The following is a 16684-nucleotide window of genomic DNA, read 5'->3' as shown; positions in this document are numbered from 1 at the left end:
TGGCCAAAATACATGCAGAAATATTAAATACCTGCTTATTAGAATGAGTGCCAGTTGGCTACATCTTGTATGTGGCAATTACTATGGTTGTAGGTCAAGGTTGAATTGCACGGGGAAAAGAAAATGGGCAAGTAGGTTATAGCTGGGGCTGAGTTAGATTGAAGGTGTGGCTAGAAACAGTCAGGACTAGAGATGAGCAAAACTGTCTCATTTTGCTTTCTCCAAAATTTCACAAAACCGTGAAAAAATTCATGAAATGGCAATATTTTGGCAAAACTTCTCCAATAGCTTTTGAGTTAATGGACAGTTTTTCACCACAGCCTTTTTTTGGGCGAATTGAATTTTAAATAGGTGTTTTTCTTGGGCAAAATGAGTCAATGGAGTCAGTGATACGCAAAGAATATTTAAATAAAACCTAATAATTATTGCCTCTCAATGTAAATCTTTTTTTAAAAAATTTGCAGATTCTTCTGCAATTTCAAATTCAAATACATTTTATTTACGCTTTGTGTAAATGGAAAATTTGCTGAGATAAACTTGCATTTCAAAAAAACTTGAATGTTTGCATATTTATTAAAAAATCCAAATATGAAAAACTAGATTGAATAAAAAAAAACTTGAATATCTTAAATTTGTGCGTTTACATACTTGAAAAAAACCGTGAAAATCTCAAATTGAATATATGGCTTAATTTTTGCCCAGGACAACTGCCATAGACTTCTATATAAACTCGCAAGTTTTTAGATGCCGAAGTTTTACATTCGAGTTTTCAGATTGTTTGCACCTAATAAATATTGAATACTCAAGTTTTTGAATCATAATTTGAATTTTGGGAGTTTTAGCGCAAAAAAATTTTAATTGTGGAAAACATTTTTAATTTGAACATTAATAAATCACTCACTTAATGTTAGGGGATAACACTTTTTTGTAGAATTAAATTGTACATTATATTGTAATTGTTTGTTACATAGCAACATATTTACTGAATGATATATGCCTGTCCAATTATGAGTAAGAAAAATAAAAATTCATACACTCAATAATGGATAGTACATGAATCCAAGGATTAACCAAGTGTAACCATAAGGCATGAGCAGCTCCTCCAAGCTTGCATCCCCACCGTTAGCCAAAGTAATAGGTAATAGTAACATAAGTAATAGTAACATCTTTTTCAAGTAACAGCATTGGAAAACAAAGGTTGCCACCACTGTATTTACTTAACCCTTTAAGTGCCAGCCGAATTCGTCATTTCGGTTCCCCCCAGTGCCAGACGTTTTTTAAGCATTTTGTACTCATTCACTTTAACAATGTTTTTTGGTAGGAAAACCTCCACGAAACTAGGGAAATTATATATCGTTTTTTTCGTCACTAATTGGGCTTCGACATACATACCAAATTTTATAACTTTTCTGGAGATATGATGTGTATTTTGGGTGAAATATGTAAAAAAAAAATAAAATTATGAAAAATTTCTGTATATTTTGAGGTTTTTTTCCATAGAAAAGTTAATTTTACTCACTTTTTTTTATTGTTTGTAAAAGCCCTGATACTCCCAAGTCCAACGATACCAAATATGTGGTGGTACCCCACAGTTCCTGTCCAGAAGTAACCCCCAAACTAAGGCAATACTTAGTACAATATCACACCAGAACAAAGCAGAAAAGCGCTTGTAACAGTTAATGCAGCATAACTTATATGTAAATCTAAAATATCCCCTCATGTTTGGTATCTTTAGAAACTACAGACCTTCAGGTTTCTAGGTGCAATGTAGTTTTCACTCAAAAGCCAAATACCTTTTGTCAGTGCATTGTGAAATTTGGAACTTTTTATGACATTTTTTTTTTTTTTCTAAAACGTAAACTTGGACGCATGATCAAATGTGGATTTGACAAAAAAAAATATCATAAAAATTTTCTAACAAAGGCATATTTGAAAGACAAACTTCTCCTGAATAAAATGATGCCCCATATGTATGGGTGCACATAAAGACATGGGCACCAAACACTCCAAAGCAGGGGCAATGCACAAGGGCAATTACAGCTAAAAATGTGGGGGCTGCGCTCTATGTGCACTTCCTGCAGTTTTTCAGTGTTAACCCCCCCTACCTGTGAAATAACCCCCGCAAACTATATATTTCTGAAAAGTGCACACCTTCAGCTATTCAGAGACACCACTCTTTTCTTTCTACATGGAAAATTGTGGCCGCAGTCCCTTGCAGAAGTCAGCGCTTTGGTCAGAAATCAAGGAAAAACCAGATAAAAAACCTAGATTTCTCCCCAAAATCTCCATGGCAACTACCAAAAACTTACTAACCATCAATCTGCAAGTTCCCCTGAATAAAACGATACCCCATATGTATGGGTGCACATAAAGACGTGGCCACCAAATGCCCCAAAACAGGGGCAATGCATAAGGGCAATTTCAGTTGAAATTTTGGGGGCTGCGCTCTATGTGCACTACCTGCAGTTTTTCAGTGTTAACCCCCCCTACCTGTGAAATAACCCCCGCAAACTATATATTTCTGAAAAGTGCACACCTTCAGCTATTCAGAGACGCCACTCTCCTCTTTCTACATGGAAAATTGTGGCCGCAGTCCCTTGCAGAAGTTAGCGCTTTGGTCAGAAATCAAGAAAAAACCAGATACAAACCTAGATTTCTCCCCAAAATCTCCATGGCAACTACCAAAAACTTACTAACCATCAATCTGCAAGTTCCCCTGAATAAAACGATACCCCATATGTATGGGTGCACATAAAGACGTGGCCACCAAATGCCCCAAAACAGGGGCAATGCATAAGGGCAATTTCAGTTGAAATTTTGGGGGCTGCGCTCTATGTGCACTACCTGCAGTTTTTCAGTGATAACCCCCCCTACCTGTGAGATACCCCCACAATCTATATATTTACGAAAAGTGCACACCTTCAGCTATTCAGAGACACCACTCTTCTCTTTCTACATGGAAGATTGTGGCCGCAGTCCCTTGCAGAAGTCAGCGCTTTGGTCAGAAATCAAGGAAAAACCAGATACAACACTAGATTTTGGTCAGAAATCAAGGAAAAACCAGATAAAAAAACCTAGATTTCTCCCCAAAATCTCCATGGCAACTACCAAAAACTTACTAACCATCAATCTGCAAGTTCCCCTGAATAAAACGATACCCCATATGTATGGGTGCACATAAAGACGTGGCCACCAAATGCCCCAAAACAGGGGCAATGCATAAGGGCAATTTCAGTTGAAATTTTGGGGGCTGCGCTCTATGTGCACTACCTGCAGTTTTTCAGTGTTAACCCCCCCTACCTGTGAGATAACCCCCACAATCTATATATTTACGAAAAGTGCAAACCTTCAGCTATTCAGAGACACCACTCTTCTCTTTCTACATGGAAAATTGTGGCCGCAGTCCCTTGCAGAAGTCAGCGCTTTGGTCAGAAATCAAGGAAAAACTAGATACAAACCTAGATTTCTCCCCAAAATCTCCATGGCAACTACCAAAAACTTACTAACCATCAATCTGCAAGTTCCCCTGAATAAAACGATACCCCATATGTATGGGTGCACATAAAGACGTGGCCACCAAATGCCCCAAAACAGGGGCAATGCATAAGGGCAATTTCAGTTGAAATTTTGGGGGCTGTGCTCTATGTGCACTACCTGCAGTTTTTCAGTGATAACCCCCCCTACCTGTGAGATACCCCCACAATCTATATATTTACGAAAAGTGCACACCTTCAGCTATTCAGAGACACCACTCTTCTCTTTCTACATGGAAAATTGTGGCCGCAGTCCCTTGCAGAAGTCAGCGCTTTGGTCAGAAATCAAGGAAAAACCAGATACAACACTAGATTTTGGTCAGAAATCAAGGAAAAACCAGATAAAAAACCTAGATTTCTCCCCAAAATCTCCATGGCAACTACCAAAAACTTACTAACCATCAATCTGCAAGTTCCCCTGAATAAAACGATACCCCATATGTATGGGTGCACATAAAGACGTGGCCACCAAATGCCCCAAAACAGGGGCAATGCATAAGGGCAATTTCAGTTGAAATTTTGGGGGCTGCGCTCTATGTGCACTACCTGCAGTTTTTCAGTGTTAACCCCCCCTACCTGTGAGATAACCCCCACAATCTATATATTTACGAAAAGTGCAAACCTTCAGCTATTCAGAGACACCACTCTTCTCTTTCTACATGGAAAATTGTGGCCGCAGTCCCTTGCAGAAGTCAGCGCTTTGGTCAGAAATCAAGGAAAAACTAGATACAAACCTAGATTTCTCCCCAAAATCTCCATGGCAACTACCAAAAACTTACTAACCATCAATCTGCAAGTTCCCCTGAATAAAACGATACCCCATATGTATGGGTGCACATAAAGACGTGGCCACCAAATGCCCCAAAACAGGGGCAATGCATAAGGGCAATTTCAGTTGAAATTTTGGGGGCTGTGCTCTATGTGCACTACCTGCAGTTTTTCAGTGATAACCCCCCCTACCTGTGAGATACCCCCACAATCTATATATTTACGAAAAGTGCACACCTTCAGCTATTCAGAGACACCACTCTTCTCTTTCTACATGGAAAATTGTGGCCGCAGTCCCTTGCAGAAGTCAGCGCTTTGGTCAGAAATCAAGGAAAAACCAGATACAACCCTAGATTTTGGTCAGAAATCAAGGAAAAACCAGATAAAAACCTAGATTTCTCCCCAAAATCTCCATGGCAACTACCAAAAACTTACTAAACCTCAATTTGCAAGTTCCCCTGAATAAAACGATACCCCATATGTATGGGTGCACATAAAGACGTGGCCACCAAATGCCCCCAAACAGGGGCAATGCATAAGGGGGGGCTGTGCTCTATCTGCAGTTATTTAGTCTAAACACCCCCATACCTGTGAAATAACCCCCGCAAACTATATATTTCTGAAAATTGCACACCTTCAGCTATTCAGAGACGCCACTCTCCTCTTTCTACATGGAAAATTGTGGCCGCAGTCCCTTGCAGAAGTTAGCGCTTTGGTCAGAAATCAAGGAAAAACCAGATACAAACCTAGATTTCTCCCCAAAATCTCCATGGCAACTACCAAAAACTTACTAACCATCAATCTGCAAGTTCCCCTGAATAAAACGATACCCCATATGTATGGGTGCACATAAAGACGTGGCCACCAAATGCCCCAAAACAGGGGCAATGCATAAGGGCAATTTCAGTTGAAATTTTGGGGGCTGCGCTCTATGTGCACTACCTGCAGTTTTTCAGTGATAACCCCCCCTACCTGTGAGATACCCCCACAATCTATATATTTACGAAAAGTGCACACCTTCAGCTATTCAGAGACACCACTCTTCTCTTTCTACATGGAAAATTGTGGCCGCAGTCCCTTGCAGAAGTCAGCGCTTTGGTCAGAAATCAAGGAAAAACCAGATACAACCCTAGATTTTGGTCAGAAATCAAGGAAAAACCAGATAAAAACCTAGATTTCTCCCCAAAATCTCCATGGCAACTACCAAAAACTTACTAAACCTCAATTTGCAAGTTCCCCTGAATAAAACGATACCCCATATGTATGGGTGCACATAAAGACGTGGCCACCAAATGCCCCCAAACAGGGGCAATGCATAAGGGGGGGCTGTGCTCTATCTGCAGTTATTTAGTCTAAACACCCCCATACCTGTGAAATAACCCCCGCAAACTATATATTTCTGAAAAGTGCACACCTTCAGCTATTCAGAGACGCCACTCTCCTCTTTCTACATGGAAAATTGTGGCCGCAGTCCCTTGCAGAAGTTAGCGCTTTGGTCAGAAATCAAGGAAAAACCAGATACAAACCTAGATTTCTCCCCAAAATCTCCATGGCAACTACCAAAAACTTACTAACCATCAATCTGCAAGTTCCCCTGAATAAAACGATACCCCATATGTATGGGTGCACATAAAGACGTGGCCACCAAATGCTCCAAAACAGGGGCAATGCATAAGGGCAATTTCAGTTGAAATTTTGGGGGCTGCGCTCTATGTGCACTACCTGCAGTTTTTCACTGTTAACCCCCCCTACCTGTGAGATAACCCCCACAATCTATATATTTACGAAAAGTGCACACCTTCAGCTATTCAGAGACGCCACTCTTCTCTTTCTACATGGAAAATTGTGGCCGCAGTCCCTTGCAGAAGTCAGCGCTTTGGTCAGAAATCAAGGAAAAACCAGATACAAACCTAGATTTTGGTCAGAAATCAAGGAAAAACCAGATAAAAAACCTAGATTTCTCCCCAAAATCTCCATGGCAACTACCAAAAACTTACTAACCATCAATCTGCAAGTTCCCCTGAATAAAACGATACCTATGTCTGGTTGCACATAGGCCGCCAAACCTGAAAATGCATAATATTGGGGCTGCACTCTATGCACCCCTTTTTTTTTGCCTGCACCCGAATGAATGGGATACGCTCGGGTGCAGGCACATGTAGCCGATATACGCATGAAAACGCGTGAGAATGCAAAGTCTCGCGTTTTCATGCGTATATCGGCTACACGTGCCTGCACCCGAGCGTATCCCATTCATTCGGGTGCAGGAACAAGTAGCAGGCGTAGGGCTGAATTTTCGGCAAGCGTTTTTCCACTTGCTGAAAAAATCAGCCCTACGCCTCGTGTGGCATCAGCCTAACCCTTGGCAATAGAAACTACCAGAACAATCTTAGCACCTCTGGACCTTTCTAGAACAACTGAAATCAAATGGAATAAAACCACTAAAAGCAATCAAAGAACAATAGTTGCAATGAAATCGGTAAGAGCCCTGGATCCACCAATGTCACTGCAAAAGCAACCTTTTTGGGGGCACTAAACACACAATAAAGAACAATGCAAAGATAAAACACCGTAAAATCCAATAAAACCACCTAAACCAACAGAAGAACAATAATTGCAATGAAATCGGTGGTCAGAGCCCTGGATCCACCAACGTCACTGCAAATTCAGCACCCAATAGCAATACAAAAAGTTACAGTGCAATAGAATAATTCAAAAACAGAAATCAATTATGAAAATGCCAAAAAAACACTAAAATGCAACCAAATAAATCAGATAATTATAGAGCAAGATCAGAAATAAAGTTTTAGTAAAAAAAAAGACTGCCAAAGAAAGCAAAGACAGAAAGAAAAGAAAAGAAAGAAAGAAAAAAAAAAAAAAAAAAAAAGTGTAAGTGTAAGTGTGTGTGTAAGTGTCTGTGTGTGCTTGGGAAAGTTGTAAATCAGTGTGTATGTGTACAAAAGTGTAATAATGACAAAGATAGAAGAAAAAATGCAAAAAAAAAAAAAAAAAAATTTTTTAGACAGTTGAGATAGAAATAAGCAAAATAAACAGTGGTAGAGAGTTGTAGTTCAGCTTACCCAAGGCAGGCAGACGATCAGGGGCGATCAGGGGCGATCAATCCAGCAGGAAGGCAGCAGGGGAGCTCCATCTCGTCCGAAGTGCGCAGCAGGAGTGAGGGAGCCGACAGTAGGCGGCGCTATTTAAAGGGACAGCAGTGGACACGTCATCAACGCGTGTCCACTGCTGTCATTGGCTGGCGACGCGATCGGTGCGGCTCGGGGACCCGGATCGGTGAGTATGTCTTACTCTGCTCGTTGCCTAGGGGGATCTGAGGGGTTTACAAGCGCTGCGCTGCTTTAAAAGCGAGCGCAGCGCTTGTAAACCCGACAGTGCCATTGGACGTAGATTCTACGTCCCATGGCACTTTGGTCCCTTGGTACCTGGGACGTAGAATCTACGTCCCTTGGCACTTAAAGGGTTAAGGAGAAAGCAGTTTGTTTTGTGTTTAACCTAAAATACAGCAACACAATGGAAATGTTGACTTTTAAAGACATAGGGGCACATTTACAAAAGCACGAACGCTCGAGCGTTCATGCGAACGATCCGAGCGTGTTTTCGCCGATTTTTTCGGGCGTCTGCACGACTTTTTCGTATGGCGCACGACTTTTTCGTACGGCGCACGACTTTTTCGTACGGCGCACGACTTTTTCGGACGTTTGCACGAAAAAATCGCAAAGGTTTTACCGTTGTTTACAATTGTTCGGTACGAAAATTTCGTGACTTTCGGATCGCCAATGCGATATTATCGTGACTAATACGATTTTTTCGTAAGCATTTTCGTGATATTTGAGATCTTCCGAAATTTTCGTTTCCAATACGATTTTTTCCCATTCGTGATTCGGATTCGTGTATTAGTAAATGTGCCCCATAGGCTAGAAATGTTGCACATTATGCTGTGGGATTCTGTACCAGCCCAAGGCAACCACAGCCCTTTAGCAGGGCCCAAAGATGCCCCAGTAGCCCCCCATCTTCTTTTCTGCTGATTCCCTGCCCATACTCTGTGGTGCTGTCACTTACCTGAGCTTAGGCGCCCACTCACTGTATACTGTATATATAGAATATAAATGTCACAATATAAGTCTGATTATTCATTCGGATTCACATATAGTGATGCAGCTTTAGGGCTCATATACAGTACATACAGATTTCATGAGTTCTGAATGCATTTATAATGCACCTTAGTGAAACGACAGATGAGGAGATTAATCACCTGTCAAAAATGATAATGTAAATTGCTGACAGGACAACATACGCATCGCTTCACCCCCCGAAGTTGCCACGAGAGGAAACTTCAGAAAAAAAGTGCCAATTACACTATCCCACCAGCAATTCACTTTAATGCAGGCGGGAAAGCATCTGGGGGAGATTTGTTGCCCACAGTAGCCAAGATTTAACCGCAGGCACAAATCTACCCATGTACCATTACCCTAAAACACAATGTACAACATTCTAGCATCTGACACATGTCAAATTAATATTGGGGTGTGGAGGGGCACATTTTAACGTTACGTTGTGCATTACAGGCGATTGTGACACTTGCTAAAGATGAATTTACACAAAGTTGTAGAGCAGCAAAGCAGAGTACATTGTAGAGCAGAGGAAGTACATTGTAACGGGTATAGAACACATATAGCATTTATATGCACATCTATATGCATTTCATAAGAGCATTTAAAATGACAACATGTTCCAAGGTACAAAGCCTAACAGAACAGTTGAATTCGGATAAACAGAGCCAGATAAATAAAAAAAACAAATCATGGAACATTTTTAATTCATGCTTATTGGTAAGTTCATTATTTTTCTATATTTTGTGCTGAAGGTAATGGGAAAGAATATTTTCTGCACTTTTTAGAATAATTGTGATTGCATAAGGTAGCCTGTGGGTCATTAGTGCAACACTGCTAGGGAAGGGAATTAAGCACCGACAACTACCATATCCTACTCACCTGTTCATATATGAGCTCAAATGCTCCAGTGTCACAGTCTTGGTCATCTCTCCGGTCGAGGACAACACGTGTCGGCTTGCACTTGGTTGCATAGTTGAGTGGCAACCGATGGTGGTGGATTTAAATCAGGCTTGCAATTATTCTCGATTAACCAGGACTGGAATTTTTCATCAAACATAAAATCTGCTCCATAGAAATAGAAGCTGTTCCTATTCTGCACTGCTTCTTGACAAAGTATCATTGTATAAATGATGGCTGCCTTCATCCCTAGTACCATTACTTCTTTCCAGGCATGACTTGCTCCAATCCTCTCAAGATGAGCTTGAAGCTGCCTACTAGTCCACTGATTCTCTATAGGCAAATCAGGGTGTCGGTTCGGGGGGATCTCGTAATGTCTCTGTATGTAATTATTACATAGATGTATGGAGCTGAAAAGGCAACAAAATAACAGCAACTATACACGTTTACATTCTTTTGAACTCACTTTGTGCAACAATAGTTTTTATAAATATTTCTGTTCATGTGTTTAGAATTCAGAACTTGATGGCTTTGTAGCAAGAAAGTGTAACCTCTATTTCAGCTCAATAGCTGCTTTCCCGGACTAGTACCAGTAGAACATGGGTTACACTGTACTCTCTTACCCAGAATGGGCCTTCGCTAAGTGGAAGAGGAAGGCGAGGGTGTTGTGCAACTACACCTCTCTTGCTGCTATGCAGAAAAATGAAACCAGAGGGCGCCAGAGGTTCTTGCAAATAACAAAATGATAAGTGTTTATTGAACATCCACAGGGTTTACTTACAATACAGCTTCAGAGGCCATTCGTACATGCAACACATACCGAGTGTATATTCAGACTCACACTCTCCTGCGGGCAGACTGGCAGGAATCTCCCTTCACCTCTGCAACACACCCTGTAGTGGATCCCTCAGGGAATTCTCTATCCTGATTCCCTATTCACTTGGATCCCTACACTACAGGCAATGTGGCCTGGGAGAACTATCTCCAGAAAAACTGCAAATCCTATGCAGGAGCTCATGCTGCTCATTCTATCTCAACCCTAACTGCCTTACACTCCTAGAGTGTACTATAAAGGGAGCTACACCTGCCACTATCTAATGCCTCATTCACGGGGCCCTGTTCCCCGACTTCACTGGGCCTGGGCCCATGCCCTGGGCTCTCAGCACACATCCACCTTGTCCCTAAGGTGGAAGCAAACAACAGGAAGGTGCCACTCCTCTCCCAACACTATACCAAAGTCAGGCAGGATGTGGTCACTATACCTTCTAACCAATAGCACACATGTTAATGAACTCACTTAGATACATTCCCTTCTGCCCAGCAACTAAGGGAACTGAACCTGTAGGGATTTAAAGCCATAGGGACCATTTAACCCTATGGGTCCCTACATTCACCCCTGGGAAAAACCCATTTCGTCCCGACAATGGGGTACAATATCAAACACATCACATTACCCACAGAATACCATAGCACCATATGACATCCTCTTCTGGTAGTCTCTCCAGAGCACTACCGGGTAACAATGGTCACTGAAAAACAAGCAAAGCATTTCAAACATTGCAACATATCAACAGTGCAATCAATAACATTGGAGCAGAATGGGGTACCAGGCCTCCCCCCTATTCCAGTTCCTTTATCACCACTGACAGTCCTTCCAGAGCAGAAATCAGGGCAGACCTCAGTTCAGAGTCTTTGCTTTTCCCAATGGCTTGGAAGGGTCCCACCCAGCAGGGCATTTGGCATTTAGGGCATTTAGCAGCAAAATCACGCAGCTCCCTGGTGACCTCCGCATTGCACTTCCCACAGCAAGGAACCATGACCCTCCTGCCTTCACTGTCAGACTTCTGTATAAATGTACCTCGCCAGACATACCGCTTGCCACTATCAGGCTTTGTTCCAAACGTGCCACGCCAGATGTATCTCTGGCCCATTTCAGTCACTGGCACTTCCCCTGTGGCACCACCAGAAACTCCAGCCGGAGTGTACTTTTCCTCCCAGCCATCCCAGCGGGCATCCGCCATTCTGCGTGGGTATGGGCTTACGGCCTTCCGATGCACACAGAGTCACTGGAAAGATACTCTCATAGTCCCACAGCTTATGTGGGTACAGAAACAGAATGCAGCAGTCTCCCCTCAGCATGGATTAGAGATAATGCGCACACCCAGGTACAGAGCAATACCAGACATCCGTCTTCCTCGATTGCTTCCCTAAAAATGGCGGTGATGACCTCACATCAGGGATCCTCCCTGGTCAACTCGCGCCAAAACTATTCACTCGCGCCAAAACATATGCACGCGAGACTTAAATGACAGGCAGTAATTGCAGCCAATGGGAGTAACGGGCAAGAACCTCAGAACCCCGAACCCACGGCCAATTACTTTGCGCCTTTCACGAAGTGACCAAGCAGCTTTCTCTCCTGCATCCAGCAGTGCCTGCGCTTGTCACAAAAAAATTAAAGAAACATGCACTAGCAGCTTAACCTTCGAGCCCCACGCCTTTTGGGCGCCAAATGTAACACCTATTTCAGCTCAATAGCTGCTTTCCCGGACTAGTACCAGTAGAACATGGGTTACACTGTACTCTCTTACCCAGAATGGGCCTTCGCTAAGTGGAAGAGGAAGGTGAGGGTGTTGTGCAACTACACCTCTCTTGCTGCTATGCAGAAAAATGAAACCAGAGGGCGCCAGAGGTTCTTGCAAATAACAAAATGATAAGTGTTTATTGAACATCCACAGGGTTTACTTACAATACAGCTTCAGAGGCCATTCGTACATGCAACACATACCGAGTGTATATTCAGACTCACACTCTCCTGCGGGCAGACTGGCAGGAATCTCCCTTCACCTCTGCGACACACCCTGTAGTGGATCCCTCAGGGAATTCTCTATCCTGATTCCCTATTCACTTGGATCCCTACACTACAGGCAATGTGGCCTGGGAGAACTATCTCCAGAAAAACTGCAAATCCTATGCAGGAGCTCATGCTGCTCATTCTATCTCAACCCTAACTGCCTTACACTCCTAGAGTGTACTATAAAGGGAGCTACACCTGCCACTATCTAATGCCTCATTCACGGGGCCCTGTTCCCCGACTTCACTGGGCCTGGGCCCATGCCCTGGGCTCTCAGCACACATCCACCTTGTCCCTAAGGTGGCAGCAAACAACAGGAAGGTGCCACTCCTCTCCCAACACTATACCAAAGTCAGGCAGGATGTGGTCACCATACCTTCTAACCAATAGCACACATGTTAATGAACTCACTTAGATACATTCCCTTCTGCCCAGCAACTAAGGGAACTGAACCTGTAGGGATTTAAAGCCATAGGGACCATTTAACCCTATGGGTCCCTACAAAAGTAATCACAAAGTTACTGCTATTAACACACAGAGGACACTGTTGATCCAAAAGGACAGTTTTTGATTATGAATAAAGATAAAAAATTACAAATGATATAGTGATAAAACCCAAAGTACATATGTTTGTGAATACTTTTAGCATGTACATTGAGGATGCCCAACCTGCAGCCCTCCTGCATCCTCAATGAACAATGGGCCTGCAGGCTACTACCGAAACCTCCTGTTCCGGAACACAACACATCACTATATTATTTTTTTTTTTTATTGAACTAAAAACATAAACCTGTACTAAGTCTATTTGAAACAATATCAGCATTTTCAGGGCTCTCTGGGTTTACAATGCTAACATTTTACAAGTCACATGGTTCTCCTTTCTCAGGGCTTTTAGAAAGAAGTGCTATCTGACAAAATATTTAAAAAATCGTTTTAATAAAGAATTCAAATCATGAGTGCCCTGGAATATTCAATACTGTATTAATAATGGTGGGACTTCTGTATTTTCTTTTGTTGAGTACTATGTGCCATGCGTGGAATTTGAACCTGGGCCTATTTGCCCAGGTCTACCATCATACTGTATGTTTTCAGTACCAATAATATCACTTCTGTATGGATCAGGGACTACTAAACAGTTATTGAGCTACAACTCCAAACATGAACCAACAGCATAATAATTACTATACTGAGCACAATGACATATGGTGAGTCAGCAAGTTGAATTTATATTTCCAGTCCCTCCCTATAGAGGAGGAGGCAGGGCTTGCAAAGCTACAAGTTATTGAGTCTGTGAAAATGACCCCGCACTCTCTACTTACATGTCTTGATTCACCAGTGTATAGGGTTGCGATGAAAATCAGATGTAACTCTAATTATAAAACCAGATAGTTATGGGCTCCTAATTTGTTATCAGGAATCATTGGCGCAAATCAAACATTGTGCCCAATATATGAAGTGGCCTCTCAATGTACTTCTGTATAACCCAGTATTGGCTCTGATCAATATCAGCAAAATATGTATAATGCAGAATCATTCTCTGTGCGAGTTTGGCAGAGTCAGCTAAAGATTCTTGTAGACAACTCAGAAAGGTATAAAATAACAGTAACAAATACAGTAATAGCTTGCATTAGAAATAATGGTCCAACCCATCCCGTTTCTGGCTAACTAAGAATTAGTTAATAGATGTTCTGCATAGAAAGAAAAGCAGCCTACAGCATGCATATTAATAGGAAGGGGGGATTTAAAGCGGACCTGTCACCCTTACCTGAAAAATCTCCTGCTGCTACAATCGACGTTCCAGTAAACCCTGGTTTTTTTTTTTTTTTTTTTGGATGATTATTTTCTAAGATACAGCTGCTCGTTTTTGAGCGCTGTCAATCATATACAATACGCCCCGCCTCTATGCCTAAGGCATAGAGGCGTCTCCTAATGCTAAGCGTCACTGCTCCTTTCACCCACATCGCTGGGTAATATCGCGTTGTTTTCTGTAGAACGCGCACATGTGACTGCAGTACACGCGCCTGTCTGTAGTGCACGCGCACGCTGTATCGGGCACCTCTGATAGGAACGCGCTACGCGGCCTGAAACTGAAGACTGGCTTACAATAAAATAGAAGCAGCCTGCTTTTAAATATAAATATCGCCAAGGTAAAAATGATTTCGTTGAGCTTACAAAGTCCATCTACTGAAGCTATCATATTTTTTCCTAATAAAATAAAATTTTAGAAGCGATTTTTTCTCATTTAAATTTGTCATGATAATAAAGTGATCCAAACAACTTGTGCATGTCTTACCTTTATTTTAATTATTAGTTACTTCTATGCTACAGTTAATCAACAAAATAATGCTTTTGGTTTATAAAGGGGAAATGTCACCTCTTTTAAACCAAAAAATAATCCGTACTGTGATTTGATGACCATAGTGAATTTATATAGACATTTTATTGTTATATATATCATGAAATGTAAAAGGGAAGTTAATCAATCACATCATTTATATTTATATAGAAAGAGAGCGAGAGCGAAATCATGTAATAAACCTTTGACATTGTGTGTATGGTAGAATAACTTAGGTAGCACCGATCTTATATATAAATATATATATCAGAAAATTCAAGTGGAATTTAATCACACTATGGTAATATATAGAACATGGGTGACTTTTAATGTATTAAAGGGGAACAGTCAACCTAATAAATAAATCCAGATGTAATACTCTATATAAGTAATGTAAATATAGTTTCCTACAGTCTTGGACTTACACATTAACTAGCAGGCAAGCAAAATTTTTTGTGCATTGTAAATGTAAATGTAAAGCCTACAATGAGTATCAGTTGTGCACATCTCCCCCACCCAAATGGCATTTTTAATGCATATATCCCCTCCACTTTCCACCACCATCTCATTTTCATACAGCAAATGCAGCTTTCATCTGGAGACAAATTTTCCTCTGATACATAATCAGCTACATTTAATTCTGCATACACACACCCCTTATTCAGCATACATTTCATGAAGAATACAGACTCACACAGGCACTACTGTCTTTGATCAAAATTCTGCTTTGTTTGAGCTGAGATCAGTAGAGAAAAAAATTTGAAGCAGACACCTACAGCTGAGTTTTTATGGGAACCAGCAATGCCATCTCTTTACTGGCTGCTAGACTAGGGGGCGTGTTCAAAAATCTGAGCTTAGAACAACTGAGCATGCCCAAAAGCCCACAGCCAAAACAAATTCCTGAGGGAGGGTGCCGAGTGGGTTACAGGAGGAGAAGGAAATCTAAGTGATTAAGGTGATGCTGCTGCCATACTATTAACCTCTGGGCAACCAGTCTGGCAGGTTTTGAAAGATTGCAAATAAGCTGTCCAATGATGTTGTTTTTTGTGTGGGGTTTACATGTTCTTTAAAGGGGACCTGTCACCTTAAGAAATATTTCCTAATTGTTTTCTATTGTGTTTGTCAAGTAAAAGAAACTTCACTTACACTATATAAATTATTTTAATCTTATTTTCTTTAGCCTTGGAATTCACAATTGCAGCAAGAAGAGAGTCGCCATTTTGTGGACACTGTTATTAAGGCAAGCTTTGTATCTTACCAAAATCTTGTTTCTGTGCCAGTATAGGGGGGGCCTGATAACCCATGTCCATGCACTGGTTACAAAATTACATGGTGAGGAGGGAGGGGGAATGTGAGGAGTGCAGCAACATCTAAGAAGTTAGGAATTCAAAGTGAAAGTAACTGTCTGCCCATAGAGGTGGGGCAGACAATATATGATTGACAGCTGTGAATTTTAAATGCTTTTATAATGGGGTTGGATGTTTAATAAAAAAAATGAGTTTTGGTTTCATGTTTAATTTGAAAGTGCCTTTTATTATACAGCTTTTTATGCCTGGGTGACGGGTCCACTTTGAGTCAAGCTTTGCATCATACCAAAATCATGTTTATGTCTTTTAACAGAGGACCAGATGCCCATAGCCATGCACTGATTTGACAATTAGGGAGGAGGGAGTTGAAAATTTAGAATTGCAGTGACTTTTAGAAAGTACTGAATGGACAGTTAAATTTATTGTCTGTCCTGCCTCAAAACAGCTGTTTTTTTTTTGCATGTCTTTATAATGGGTACCAAGGACCTTGAATTTTATGTTTAATAAAAAAAGGACTTGGGTTGTTCAACTTTTTATGTCTGAGTGACAGATCACCTTTAATATTTCTAGTAACAATTACAAGAATTGTAACCATAAAGTTTCATAATATTACATAATTAATACTAATTGTGCTTATTTTTAATTTGGTTATTTTCTAGAATGCCAAAGTGTTTGGTCAAAAATTGTCCACACAAGACAGGAAATAAAGCATTATACCCAGAAGTGGTATTACACGTTTTTCCTAGAAACTTGGACAGAATAAAAATATGGCTAAATTTCACGGGTCAGGATTTTCCCGATTTCGACGGATTTGTTCAACAAATTTTCAGTTCAAAGAAAATAGATAATTACAGAATATG

The 16684-nt window shown here is 41.1% G+C and overlaps 1 pseudogene; it reads right to left on the bottom strand.

The window, feature by feature from the left end:
• LOC116410513 overlaps positions 1–13716 on the bottom strand; it is a 66831-nt pseudogene extending 53115 nt beyond the window's left edge.
• Positions 13717–16684: the final 2968 nt, after the last annotated feature.

Source organism: Xenopus tropicalis, chromosome 4 (assembly GCF_000004195.4).
Source record: "Xenopus tropicalis strain Nigerian chromosome 4, UCB_Xtro_10.0, whole genome shotgun sequence".
NCBI lineage: Eukaryota > Metazoa > Chordata > Amphibia > Anura > Pipidae > Xenopus > Xenopus tropicalis.
This window is presented reverse-complemented; position numbering and strand designations above follow the sequence as displayed.